General features: G+C 38.7%; 1 protein-coding gene across 3 annotated transcripts in view; it reads left to right on the forward strand.

Annotated features, from left to right (window-relative positions):
• Positions 1-15,489, forward strand: part of tnr (tenascin R (restrictin, janusin)) — a 156,076-nt gene that overhangs the window by 65,670 nt on the left and 74,917 nt on the right. For all 3 annotated transcript variants that reach the window (XM_018676686.1, XM_018676685.1, XM_051070033.1), the window contains one exon: positions 6,649-6,701. The gene's annotated coding sequence lies outside the window, so the exon portion shown is untranslated. The remainder of the gene's footprint in view (positions 1-6,648; positions 6,702-15,489) is intronic.

The following is a 15,489-nucleotide window of genomic DNA, read 5'->3' on the forward strand; positions in this document are numbered from 1 at the left end:
CAAACACACGGACAGATTGCTTGTTAATCTCTTTTATTTCGGTGCGGGCTGAAGCCTGACATGTAGCACATTACTTCAGCTGTTAAAGCTTCTCCACATCCCTTTGATTGATACAGCTGTTCATCTAAAGCAGCAGGAGAAACACAGCTCACAGCTTTGAACACAGTGTCTTATTTCTGAACCTAATAGACCTGAGAAACCAAAGACTATTAAATGTCACATATTTCACATTAAGTCCTACATTTTTTAAGATGTCGTGGCTGTAAGAGGTAAGTGTGGCTTTTCATCTGAAGTATTTACTCTCACTGAAGGCATCGGACAACTTAAATGACTGGTGTATTGACCTCTGTCTGCCACTTATATGTGATGTAAAAGCAGTTTAGAGAACAGGGAAGTAAGAGCCTCAGAAGAAACCAAAAGAAGAGGGATGGGGGGAAAGAAGAAAAGGCAGTGTTTTGTTAAGTCCTTTTAGTGCTGCAAAATATGTTAGCTTTTCATTTCTGTGTAAATTTAGCGACTTTATGGCCTTTTGGTTTTAATTTTGATCTCTTTTTTAAATTAATAATGCAGGTGAGTATGTGTTGGTGCCTTGAACAGGACACAGTAGCTTGCCAGCTTCAGTTGAAAGTTTGGTTCTACATGTGGTGGTCTTAAGGAGGAATATACAGATTTCACTTATGTAAATTGTCCCATATTTGATTTACCCACAATATGACAAGTGCTGACAAGCCTCAGTTAGGGTTACTAATATACCCACAAGCACTGAGGATGTTGACTTGGGTATTGTTGCCGTTTCAAATAACGATATCTTCAACACACGCTGAGGGATTTATATGAGAAGTGTATTACTTAATTCAGGATGAGTGGCATTCATTTGTTATTTTGTGTGAATGTAATGAGTGTTATTTGATACGACACAATAAATCAGTTAGGTCTCAGTTTTAAAACAGTATGTTATGGAGGTTGTTGCATCCTGGATGAATATGAATCTGCCATTACCTCAGCACCTGTGCGCTTTCTTTTATTGATCTCCACTCCAAGACTTTTACTTTGTAACCTGCCATGCTATGAGATTGATTTATAGCCTGTTAATTTGTTTTTATTTATTTGACATGCAGATTCACCAGATAGCCTGTGGATCTGCACTATCAACCCTCCCACTCATTTCCTCATTCAGCATATTCTCTTGTTAACTCTCTCTCTCAGGCTGCCTGTCACCTTGCCTCTGTTTCTCTGGACGTCTCTCCCTCTGTCAGTCTCTGTGGAATCGATTACTGTCATAATTAACAGTCTAACTGAAGGCCCACTGATTCAGAGGGTTTATTGTTGCCGAGACCTTCGGCCTGCTGCATGTCTGCCTGTGGCTTTGTGTGTGTTTAGTTCCTGTAGTGTTTGCTTGTTTACTGTATCTCTGTGCATGTGTGTACGTGTGGCATCCTCATCCGAGCAGCAATATTTAGCAAAAACTTAAACAAGCTTAAACAAACCTTTGGAAAATGCATTAATATAGTTATTCACTAGAGAGCGTTTGCATACACGATTGATGCCAGAACAAGTGAAGTTTGTGTGGGGAGAAATTAGACACAGTGGATCAAACAATTTTAATTATGTTGATTGTTCAACATTAACACATTCACTTATTTTCCCATTTTAGCATTTGAATCTAAAGTGCACAAACCTGCACACCCCCACAGTTTGCTGTCATTATTTAACAGACAGTTATTGTATTACAGTTACTGCAAACACATTTTAAAAGCTTACATATACTTTAAAAAAAAAAAATAATAATAATAAAAAATAAACATTATCACTGTCTGCTCATGCCTCAGCTTTCCACTTTTGTGTTATAAGTTTCATAACTTGGAAAAACTCTGATGCTGCACTGATTAACTAAGTGCATGTGCAGTGTGATTAATCAATCACTGCAGCTGAATCACATTGATTCTGATCGATTAAGCAATTACATGATGGTCAAAGCACTCACCTCACTCATTAATATGTGACCTTCACTGTGTGATACAGCGCCTCTGTCCCTGAAATGTAATATAAATATTTAATAAACACATGATAATTTCTCTTGGTGATAGCACAGATGTGGTGGTGGTTAGAAACCCTGAACTGAACTGACCTGGAGAAGTAAATACTGACTGTATCACACACAGTTGAAATGTCTCCAGAATAATTCTCATTTACTGCATATGCTAAATTTAAGACTACAAATCAAAGTTTTGCTCATGTCACTGAAGTTTTAATTCAACTGTGCGTTGAACAACAGCAGCCGCCCTCTCATAAGTGTAGTTAACTCTGAATTTAATTTCCTGCTCTGCAAAGATAACAAATGTCTCATTTCAGCTGCCCTCACTCGCATAAATGAGACAGTGTCACTAACGGTGTTAGCTTCATTATTTTTACTGACACAGTGGAGTGATTTCTAAATTAAATGCTGGCATTTGAAACACATCTACATAAATTCTATTGACCAATTACCTTGGCAGAAAGAGAAAAACTATGTTTGTCTTTTTATCCTCATCACCGTTGTCATGAGTCGTTTACGTTGTTTTCCTAAATTAAATCCCCCTTTATCATGTAAATAATCATTCATGGGATAATTTAAAACTTGAGGCTTTCACTGGTATCGAAGTCACTTTAGTGAAAAGACGCCACAAAACTAGAAATGACTTCGCTTTTGTCACTTTGGTTAATATTTTTATCAACATTTAAAGGTCAGTGACGCGTTCAGATTCGTCCAGCATGATTTAAAAAAAGAGAACCTTATTAAAGCATCCTCACCTTCATTGTCTTTGATATTTCCCTCAAATTCTCCTTATGCCGGTTTGGAGTTATTTTGGGACATAGATTGTGTCTACTTTTTCCAGTGATTCTTTAAGGCATGCTTTAAAACATGCTTAAATTTAGCCAAGTGATTACATTTCTATGATATGATAACATGATTAGAACAATTTTAAGTTTCCCTACTACCCTTTGGCATCTTTTTCCTTTTAATTTCTTGCTGTGAAACACAAAGTAAAATGAAAACTTGCTCAAAAGTCCCAGTTAGACCACGTGACGAAGCCTGTTAGATGACACGTTTAAACGACTTTTATTTTCTTGCGGAAAACGATGGTCTAAAACCCATTTTTCATTGGCGTAAAGGGGGCAAAGGCAGGTTTTGGTGTGGCAGGTGATGAATGGTTAGTAGGAGGGAATCCATCTGCTGCATCAACACAACGGAAATGGGATTGTCTGCTGATAGAAAAAAAAAAAGAAAAAGAAAAAATTGCACACTGAGAGACAAGCCTGATTCAAACACACAAGACCCAAACATACTGTTAGGTACAATGGAGTCTTGTGTGTGTGTGTGTGTGTGTGTGTGTGTGTGTGTGTGTGTGAGAGAGAGAGCGAGAGAGAAAGGATGTCTTACAGTCTGTGTCTCTGTCTCTCAATTAGTTTTTGGTGGTTTTTTTTGTGTTTCTCTCTCTCTCTCTCTCTCTCTCTCTCTTACACACACACACACACACACACACACACATACAATAGAATTCACAAGTGGCTTTGTGCCATCCTGACTAAATACCAACTATCTATCATCTGAGAAATTTCATACTTCCTCAATTCAATAAACCAATATGATTTATGTAGTGGCTCCAGCAGCTTTGGTATAGAATTATGTTAAGGTTTAGGAATAGAGACAATAATACACATTATGGTCTTTGTGTTTTTTAGATTTGCGTGTGTGTGTGTGTGTGTGTGTGTGTGTGTGTTTTTCAAATCTGTGTTCTTCAGAAAGTATGAATTTAAAACAACTTCAAAGTACTTTCACTGAAATGTAAGTTTTGGGGGACTCAGTCTTATTATATGCCACTACACTGTATTTAGGGAAAAAAACAAAACCAAAAAAACATTTCTAGGCCTGTTAATTTGCCAACTTCCTGCAGAGTGGCAAAATTTACCCTCTCCACTCAACAGTGTGTTTTACTTATTGTTACTTCACTTGGATGTTTGATCTTCACTGTGCAGAATGATGTATGTGTGCAGAGTTTGGCACTAGAAAATTGTTTTCACATTCACCCGCTGAAGGGGGAAAGTTTCCCTGTCAATAATAATCACATTCAGTTCCACACCACCGCTATGCAAATTAAATACAATGCGCAATATGCACCAGTCTTGCCATATGCCACTCTCTACTGAGCGCAATAATAACATCTTTAATTGTATTAAACTTATTGTTTACAAGACTGGACATCAAACGACGGCAGATGGGAGCTGTGAAACAAGTTAGCAAGCAGAGGACGGTAAATCCCTTTGGCGTACTCCTCCACACTGTGCAGTGTGAATTGTAAGAATTCAAAGACTTCAGGAGATCTGCATGCCAAAAATATTTCCATTCTCATTCTTGTTCTGTAAGTGCAGCACTCAGTAATCAGTAATCCATTATCCCCAACTTTCTGTCTTCAGCTTGCTGCTGTTATTTGGTTAGGCTCAAATAAGATGGAGGAATGCAAATTATTTATTACACTCATTCATTTCTGTTGTCTTACATTTTTTATTTATGCTCAGATTCTTTTTTTTTTTGCAATAACAGCATTTTTCAACGGCTGCTGGGCCAGCAAATAAACAGCGGGAACATGATATGATTTACATTCAAAAGCATTCCTCGGTGCTGCTCTCACAACTACAAAGCAGTCTGGTCTCTCAGCGGGACGGCGCGCAGAACTAATACAAAAAGCCTGTGTACATTTGTGTGTGTGTGTACATAGTAGTGCAAATCATTTTGAGATGTCTGTTGTGATGTTAGGGAGTGAATTACTGTAGAATGTGGCTTTGCGAATCCTTGTCTCTACATCTCCATATTGGGGTATCTAAGTATTTTTGAAAGCATGTACTTTTGCAGCTTGCAAAGTGTTCACAGAAGACAACTACAGGACTTTTGAAGAATTCTTGAAATACTGTTAAGTGTGGGGAAACTTGATGCCAAAGCAATATTTCATTTTAAAGCAGATATCATGGTAAAAGTTTTCTGATTTCACGAGACTGTCATAAGACAATGACAACATTTGTTGTTAATTGTTAATGCTTGCTATGTTTATGTTTACTCTAGGGAATTATTACCCAACTCTGCAGTCCCTCTCAGCGCTTCAGAGCATTTTAATGATTTTTAGCTCATTGTTTTGGTTTCAAGGAAAGGACTTTGTAAACAAATTGCCCCTTGGGGACAATTTTGATTGATTTTGATTTGGATTACATTCACTGGATGGACAGAAACGCAACTTCCATTAATATCTTTTGGTGGTAAAAAAAAAAACAAAAAAACTCCCCACTTTTTAAATTATTCCAACCCATGATCTATTTCCAATCAAGTCATTTTTCAGTCTAAACTAAACCAAAACCCAGTTGTTGTAGTTGCAAATCAGATAACATTCATGCAGTATGCAACAGTTTGTAACAGTCAAATGTAACTGTTTTGTAAGGCACTAACAATGTCATCCTGCTGATCAGGGCATCAGATCAGAGAATACTTGTGTGTCATTATGGAAAGCAAATGCATTTTGTTAGTTAGGTTGGAGGACTTATTGTCTAATGTAGTTTACAACAGTGGCATAATGGGTTTAAATGAGAGCTCAAGTCAAAAAGTATAAAGTCTCAAACTGCATATAAAGCACCAAATATGTAATAAATACATTCTGATTTTCATTTTCTGAAAATAATTTTTAAATATGTAGGCAGTCTTGAATTTGCATGTTGATTTCCCCTATGAAGAGGACAGACAGAGATGAGTATCTTTCCTTCTTACTATGTTTGATGAACTAGCAGTGGAGCCCAGTTCCTTTGTTTATTTAATCAACCTTCTTTGCTGGAGGAAACCCAAGTGAAAATGACACCATTTTTAGAGAATTTGCAATTCCTCTGAGCTGGTAACAACCCGGCCAGCAAAGCATGTCATTTTATCTCTCAGATGGTGAGGAGACACCCTCAAGAGCAAACAGGGCTTGGTTTTGTGTTTGCGTGGGCGTGCGTGTGAGCGAGCGTGCCTCAGAAGGTGTGCGGCACTAAAAACACCCTCACCAGCATGCCGGACGAGGAAAGCAAATGAGCACTTTTTTCTTTTGCTATTTGCTTTTCCTATGTAGATAGAAGAGCCTCGATATGTTCCTGTTTTTTCACAGCAGGGGAAAGTGTACGCACTCATGCCTCTGTGAGCACTTTGCATGTGTGTGTGCTTTTGTTTGTGTGTTTATTGGTATGTGGGTGTGCCTTAAGTTCCCCTGCAGTGCCACATTGTTCCTCCGTGGTTACACGAGAGGCACTGGAAGCAGCGCTTGTTTGCTCTGTGAATATAAGTGCCGACATGGCATTGTTAATTTACAGTAACGTCTTCCATGCTTTAGCATAAACACACTGCTAAGCTTTAAGGCGTAGAGATGAAAAGACATAAATGTATGTTTCTGCTTGTGATTTGTGCAATGTTGTGTGTGGGAGTGATAAACACTTCAACCATGTTGAAGGTGCAACAGCATGTGTGTCTTTACCACAAAACAATTTGCATTTCAAATCATTTCCAGGGAACGCTGAACTCTTAAGTCGGGGAGAAAGCAGTTCAAATGTGTAATTGGTGTAATGCTAATTTAATCTTCCCACTCTCCTGGACAGGTGCAGAGTCAGAGAGAGACTGGCAACAAGAGAACAAAGTACTCACAGAAAAGGTACTGCGCACACACACAAACACAGACACATGCCTACGTGTAGGGACGCATTAATGAACATCCATATTTTTCCCTCTGGCTATAGTGTAATGTTCAATTTAATGGTCTAATGTTCCTTAATGACTGCTTTATGTGCATGGGCTTATTGTGCATCTATCAACCTGAAGCACATCTAATCAGACAATTAGCCCTCATCTTGGGCTAATTTCTATCTATGTATTCATCACCATAACTGGCTTTTCTAATGGCAACACAAATGGATTGTCACTTCTCTGTCACATAGTAGACGTGCACACCCACACACCTGTCTGTGTCTGTCTGGACGAGCGGAGGAAAGCTTAGTGTCAAAGACAAATACAGGTGTAAGAGAGGAGATATGAGTACCTGAACACAGACTAACTGATGCTGTACAGTTCAATCCTGTAATACAGACCTTAGTCATCAATTGTTTAGATGGAGGCGTGAAAAGGAATGTTCTAGTAAACTAACAAACAAGCCATCCAGTGCAAACATGCACGAGGGAGCGTGTAATCAGCTGTTTATATTTTTCTTCTTGTAGATCAGTAAGATCTCATCTCTGACTTGTGCAGTCTGTTTTTCTTTACTTTTCATTTCTATCTTGTCCACAAAGGGATTAATTGATAATCACATTACTCACAGCTGTCAGTGTTTTTGTGCACCAATGCCATAGACAAAACTTCAAGGTCAAAAGACTAATACTCCAAATTATAACAAGTACTGAATGTGCATATGCAATCAAGCCAGAACAAGGGTCTTTGAGTTTGGGCTGGCACAAAAATTGCAGAGTCACATCATCTCAGTATCATTTTCACATGCTGCAAGTGCTTACCACACTTTTTATGATACTCATGCTGCAAAAATGTCATGGTAAGCAGTCTGTTTTTGGGAAATGCTACCATTTCTGTTAAAATATTCTACAATTTTTAATCAAACCTAACAAACTAAGCAGTGAACTGGTTATTGCATTGTTGTTGGCAAATGACCCAACAACAAATACACTAAAAACACCATTAACAAAAGCACTTTAGTTGTTTAAAGTTTAAGTTGTTAGTTTAAATGTAGCACAGTATCTGTCTCTGTCATACATGTTCAAATTTCTTTTAGGTGTTAATAGTTGTCAAAGAGGCTACATGTACTGCACACCATTGATCACTTGCACTTGCTTTATTTACAGTTCCTTCCTCAGACCCTCATAAGATAGAATTCATTAATTTGACCCAACTGTTTATAAGACTGTATAATCATGAGTGCAACAACTTTGTAGTGAGTGTTTCCTGCTGGGTGTTAATAGTTGTATATGTTCGTGTTGTGTAGTGTGTGGGGGTTGTAAACACTTCAGCCCTGTTAGAGCTGCTCTGAAAGTGTGTGCATCTTGGTAGTGGCATTGGCACAAAATCAAGGTACCATTTCCACCTGTTTAAACCACCTGCTATCGGAATTACAAGTGCAAGGAACAATTGTCTTGGTTTGAGTTGGCAGTCCACACACAAAATTACTGTATCTGACGTCAACCAAACCATAAGCCTCTACATGCAGTATAGGTTCACAGTACTGCACAGACAGACAAAATGTTCTGTGTTAGACAACTGTGGTGGGTGATTCTTCACGTAGAATGCATTACGGCATCAGCAACGATGTGTGCATTTCATCTGCACTAGCTGATTACGAGCATGCTGCACTGCTCTGCCTAATTACACATGGGTGAAACAGCTAGGGTATCTTCATCAGTTAATTAAATTTTCAGCCCTGGGTTCTGACAAAATAGGTACACGACCCTACTGTGCTTATTTACACACCGGACTGGTAAGATATTCCACGCAGATTTCAGTTTCAAACAGTAATAACCATCAGGAGTGTTGCAGGTGTCCTCAGGATGCGCCCCAAACTCCAAAACACCATTTTCTCTGGATAATGAAAATAAAGCATTTAGTTAGCATAAACAGGATTATTATAATGGGCTCTCAGTTTATGCCCCATGACCACTGCTCTTTATTATTATGTGCATATTAATTACCTAGACACAATTTAATGCAACCTTTTGTTTGCTATAAGTCCAAAATGGCCACAGATAATATAAAAACAACACATTTTGTTGGGTTGCAAGTTGCTACAGTATATTTGTTATTTAGAAGTAAAAGGTCAACTTGAATTTGTTTTCTTTATAGTTGTAGTCTCTATAGTAACTTTTGTATGAACTGTTCAGTTGCAGCCAATAAAACAACTTACTGTGCATGTTGAATAATGAGATTTGAGTCTTTTACATGGAGGTTTGAGCTGGTTTGACTGCATTTATGTTGTAATGCTATGTACGTGCTTATGTGAGTTGTTTGATCTTAAAATACACTGTTGCCCATAAAGTTGGAATAATGTTTTCAGACACACCTCTTTTTATACATCAGTAATCACCTTTGACCTTAGTCCCAGTTACCAATTTTGTTTTCAGAAGATATACACTTTATCTATGAAGAATAAATCACATTGTCACAATCATTTCATGAGAAGAAGTAAAAAAATTCCAACTTTATGGGCAACAATGTAAATGAGGTTAATACCAAAAAAACATACTCCTAAAGCAGTGCTGCGGTGCGCCTGCAAATTATACTCATAGATTTGTTTTTCAGAAAGAGAATTTAGTATTGGAGTGAACAAGGGGACGCTGCCGGGGGATAAAATATCTTCATCGTCCTAATGGATTACTTGGAGACTGTCGATAGCAGCAGAGCGAGGAGAGGGAATTACAAAGAGGGAGAGTAAAATGGAGAAGGACAGCGGAAACAAGATAGAGGAAGTGATATGGTGGCTGCCAGTGCTTGGCACTGTTGTTGGTTTAATACTAACCCTTACACTGATTAAATAATTTTATTATTCCTGCAGTCAGTAAACATGAGAAAGTGAGCATCCTGCAGCACTAGCCATAATTTGGAATCTATGAAACTGCTAAACATTACGTGGTCAAGCACTCTGAAGAAATTTGTTCCGGAATGAGAGCCATTTTACTCTGACTGAGGTGTTCTGATAGGGCTCAGCTTTTGGTTATTAGCAGTGTGAAAGCTGTGAACCTTGAAACAGGTGCAGGAATAAGAGGACGGATGGCTGGAGTAGGGGAATGGGAGCATAAGAAGGCGAGAGAAACATACAACTACATAAACATTCACACACAAATACTGAATGTGAGGACCAGTAGAGGCTGAAAAAGGCAGGGCAAAGAAAGAAGCAGCATAAACAAGAGTGGAGGCAGGAGGTGAGAGTGACAGCAGTGGAAGCCTTTGATCTTAGGTTTCTAATCAATGGGGATTATGGTCCGTGTGCCTGTGTCAGTCCTGATTATGGTAGCGGTGCCAGCAGACAGTGATGCATCCAGAAGTGCAGCAGACAAACACAGCTCCTCATTCTGAAGAGAGGTGTGCTGCACAACCTTGCCTAGATGCATCTGATCAGACATCTGAACTGTTAGACAGGACCCAGAAATTCAACGCGGAGATGGATTCATCATTTAGAAAACAGTGGAAAGCGCAACTACAATTTATAAAATCTTCATCATACTCAGAGAGAGACTGCACTGTCACACATAGTCAACCAAACTGCTATGTTGTGACTGTAATGTGCCAGCAGTGTAGGAGTGCATCTCCACTACAGGGAGTAAACACTGTGGATACATGACACAGGAAATCATATGAAACACAACGTTAAAGAAGACTATAAACTGCAACATAAGGACAGACAGACCCTGGAGAGCAACTTACTTCACTGAATGTGAAATTCTTTCAACTTCCACTGACAGCAGTCAGATTTCACCACGTATATCTGGGGAGTTGAGATGTCAGGATTTTACTGACGTTTGCCTGAGACAGCTTTTGGGATGTGATGGATTATGCATTATGTTTCTGCTAGTTTTGTTTTGTTTTCTCCAATCTCCTTTTTTATTACGCACAACTTTTTTTTTTAGTTTATTCAAGGCTGAGCAATATTATTGGACAAATTTATCTCAAAAATTAAAATGGCAATATTTAAAAAAAAAAAGGTTACAAATTTTTCCTGGCAACCGCAACTCTATATTACTGTAAGATTGTGTATTAATTATGCAACAATAGAAGCAATAGAGTTTATACTGTTGCACTTGACTTTGAAAGATAAACTTTATTGATTCTACGCAGGGAAGCTGAAGTGTAACTGCAGCAAAACAACAGCTGCATAGATCATAGTATTAATATGGAAAAACTACAATGCTACAAGCACCTGCTATGTACAAAAGCACTGATAAACAATAGTAACTGTAAAGTGAATCTAGACAAAAATATCACGAATAAGGGGAAATTTATATCAAAGATAAGATGAGATAGGACTGGACGACAGGATATCTGCTGGTGTTGAATCTATCAGTTATCAAGTTAACATGCCGACATAAGCAAATATAGTTTGGCTAGTGACTCGTAACATTGGTATGTGTGCATTTTTAGTTAAGACAGTACATCGCTGGAATGCGAACTGCATGCTCTTTGAATGAAGTAAACGTGGGGGCCCCTCCTGGCAAAATTGTGCCAGACATACTCTGGACCCTAAGAGCAAAATTGTTCAGGAGCATCAGAAAATTTTTTTTGTCAAAATACTTTTTTTCAGCATTCTGGTGTAAGTACAGCCAAAAAAAATCTTTTGAAAATGTACGATTGATTCTGCAGCCATAGCTCCACCTACATTTGTAATTCCACTGTACAGAATTAAGGAGATTTTGACAAGAATTTTCTACCATACAACCAAATGATGCATCTCTAGTGTCATTCCACAGAAATGTCTCATTAACACTTGGAAACAAGAACTTTTCCTTAGGCAACGGTTTTTTATTTATAGCTGTTCCCTTACTTGTGAGATTTTATTCTATTTCTACTTTTGCTCAGTTAAGACGTTGCTGCTGAAAACAGTCAGAGCAGTCTGTCACTGTGGCAGGCTCTCTGCTAATGAACTGGACCTTTGTATCTCCTCCTCACCAGGCTATTCCTGGAAACCGATAGCATCGCAATCTGATGTCCTGGTACAGAGATGTAGCCGAGATAACCCATTCAGTCTGACCTTACCTCCTTCTGTGCCGGAGACTTTGCCAATTTGACCCTGTGTTAGCTCGATCGATACTGAATGTCTTAACCGTCCGACCCAACCTCTTTAAAACGTGAACTTTCATTTAAAATATGATTGTGATGCCTGAGTGGTTTTCTTTACTGTGATTAGGAAACAGTGGTTACTCATACATGTGTATTTTCTAAGTTCAGTTTTTACATAAAATAACACCAGACAGATCCCTCTGTACTACCAGAGGCAGATTAATCACCATAAAGCTTTACAAGTTTTCTTTGTTTCTTTGGTCACTTTTTCCTCTCTGCCATGAATTAGAGATGAGAAACTATAGTACTGTATTTTGGTACAGTATAAAAGAAATTCAGAGATAACTTTACAAAGTTAACATGAAAAAACTCAGCTTATATGCACTGTGTCCCACAAGGACGAGTCAGATTAGACAAGGTAATGGCAGGAATCAGGCACAACAAAGCTTACAAGAGCATTTCCTTGTGTACAGGTTGTACAACTCTTGTAGCAGACAAAATGCAGTTGTACCTTCATCAAAGCAGGTTGCAACAAAGCAAACAGTTCCTAAATTGCCGAAGTACAGAACAGTCAAAACAACAACAGAACCGGGCACAGAACAGCATCCTGTGGTTCACAAAATTGCAGTCTTCAAAGTAAGTTTTTAAGGAGTTTGGCTTGATCTCATTAGACAGGTTGTTCAAAGAGTCTGGCAGGGGCCCTGATGGAGAAAGCTCGATAATCTGTAGTCGTCTGTCTAGACTGTGAAATGACCAGAGCACTGCTGCCTCAGGATCTCAAGCTGTGCTCAGGCTCATAGGGGCTTAAAAGCTCAGATACAGCTAGGCGCTAGTCCAAGATGTGTCTTACAGGTAATGAATAACATTTCTAGATGAGTCCTTCATTGCACTGGTAGCCAACAAAGTTAGGCAAAAGGCAGTCTCCTATAAGAGCAAGCTTTCTTACAATCTCAGGTTAAATCCACCCTTAGAGATCGCTGAATTCCTGAAATCTCTGAAAGTGAAATGTAATAAATCCAACAGTTTCTTTGAACAAGACTAGAACTGTCCCCACAGATTTCTACCTTAAGACAGTGAATAGTGCCTCTGTGCTTACCCTCATAAAATAATTGTCAAGGATTGTCACATTGTCTACATTTCATGGCTAAAACCTCTTCATATCCCCTTCAGTAGAGGGGTCTGACCAATCTCAGGCTCATCAATCTGTCCCAACAGTTTGTAGCTTAATCAATAATAAAACTATGAGTCCAATCGTAGCTTGATCAATAATTTACAGTGTGACTCCCCCGGACCTCAGTCAATAATGGAGGTCCAACCAATCCAATCTTTCTTGGACAGACTGAGTATTAAAAAAGTTGCAATTTTGTAGTAGTTCTAGACAAAGGCTGGTTGATTTTTTGTGACAAAGTAATTCTGTGGATTCTAACAAAATGCCATGTATGATATATGGTCAAAAAATTCATGATTGTTATGTTTCTGCAGACAATTAGTACTGAATATCATTCCACTGACATTGTGTATTTCTGAAGTATTAAGACCATTGTCCCTGTTGCTTAAATATTTGTTCTTTTTCTTTCCTCTGCTGTGGCAAGAGCTTCAGTTTTGTGTTGACAGATGCATAAGATTTTCATGACTAAGATAATGAAAGATATGGCATGCCAAGTACAGGAAGATTGTGCAGGTTGATGGCGTATTTCACAAAACATAGTGAATTAAGATTAAACTGGGATGGGACATGGCATTCACACAAGTCACTGACAAGCCTGTTTCAACGTGTGTGAAACGTGACCATTATTATCACACTCAGTATGTTACTTATGTTCCCCCATTTCAATGAGGACACTACAGGTTGCATAAAAGTGGGACAGTGTCACCACAAACAGGAGCAGATACCCATAATAATTCCTGTCAATAATGCATAATGCTGCACATGGTTTAAAATAACCACCTATTGTGGTTCTTTGCTATTGAGCTGTTTATTTGGTAATTGAATACAATCCCCGGTGAGCGCCGGGAGCACTTCTTTCCTCGCTGTCGTGGCATCGAACAGACAGCGGCAACACAGAAATGTGTCAATCCTTTTGATCCCTCGTAGTTGCTTTATCATCTCCACACAGCTTATGGTATTGGATTGTTGCTGCATTTCTTTGTGTGTCATTTCAAGCCACCTTCAAATCATAGTAGAGAGAGAGAAAAACAGATAGCACAGGTGGGAGGAGGATGACTTTTTTTCTTCTTCCCCCCACCTATTTACTGTATATGAAAGGTACAGGAGGATGCGTTGTCATTTTCTGTCCCACAAGAAGCAGAAGCCTTTGAACGAGGAAGATGAAAGGAGAGAAATGGCTTTGCTAGAAAGGGAGACCAACAGACAGCAACAGCTCATCAGGTGACAAACGGGTGGTTTTGAAGTTTTTTGTCCATTTTTGTTTTGTTTTAGGTCATGCCTGAGAAAAAAAGATAGGGGCAGAGAATTGAGTGAAGGGAAGGGAGAGGGAGGCGGAAGACTACAAGTGCATGTCAAACTTAAGACAGGCTGTTTGATATGTTTTATACAGGTACCATATAGAGGAGAGACAAATTGGGAATAGTTTTGCTTTCTTAAGATCTTATACATACTGTACATACATCCCAAATAGATAAAACAGAATATGTGAAAAGAACGAAACATTACTGTTTGTTTTGGTCTGCGCTGAATATAATTGAAATGCAGAGCAACTTTCTACCTTTATATTTTTTATTTTTTTGTCCAGTCTAAAATGACCAGCAGGCAGCTCTGAAATGGAAAATGAGTTTGCTAAAAGCCATGTATTGTGTCAGAACAGAATAGAGGAGCAGTGGGTATTCAGCTGCAGCAGACAGTGAGAGAGAAAAAAAATCTATTCAATTCCTCCTGACTCATAGCTGGCTGAACTCAAAAAGGACTTAAGCATTTACCTCCACTCTGAATTTTTTACTGTCCTCTCACGCTCTTTCATCCGTCTGTTCTGTCTCCTGTGCTCTTTTTCTAGATCTCTCCCGTCCTCTCCGTCTTTCCCCTCCGGTAGCTTTTTTTTAAAATCTCTTTTGGTCTCTGTACTTTTCTTCTTTCTGTCTGTCTGTCTTAATGCTTCTTTTCTTCTGTCTGCTCTCTTTTTGTCAGACTTTTTTTTCAGCGTGCATCTGTAGTTACAGTTTGTCTCATTATTCACGTTAAATTAAAGAAACAAATTCAAAATGCGTAATGAGACCAACAATTTCTGTTATCACTGGAAAAGACTGCCCGAGCCGAGACCACGAGTGTCACTCTGAGTCAAGGCCAATACAAAAAAGTTGAAACGGAGTCTTGAGCTAGGATTTAACTAAAAGCTTGTTTTTGTTTTGTTTCGTTTTGTGTGTTTTAAGTGTCAGCTACAGCATAAACCCTAGAGAATACAGTCAGTTGGATTTAATCATGCAGGATCAAAAGTGGTGTGCTCTTTTACAAAGAAGTGCACAGGCTGTAAATTGCAATCTGTCACTGTGCATATACTTGCAAACAACTGCTGGTGATGCTGACTATACGATTGAAAATTACAGTAAATGACAAACTTCTTTTAATTGGTTGCACTTGTCATCTTGTGCACCGTCTTTCATAGGCTCGGGCCACAGAGGATAGATATGTAAGATGCTCGTCTAACACCTTTATCTTTCAA

The sequence above is a fragment of the Lates calcarifer genome, linkage group LG4 (genome assembly GCF_001640805.2).
Source record: "Lates calcarifer isolate ASB-BC8 linkage group LG4, TLL_Latcal_v3, whole genome shotgun sequence".
NCBI lineage: Eukaryota > Metazoa > Chordata > Actinopteri > Centropomidae > Lates > Lates calcarifer.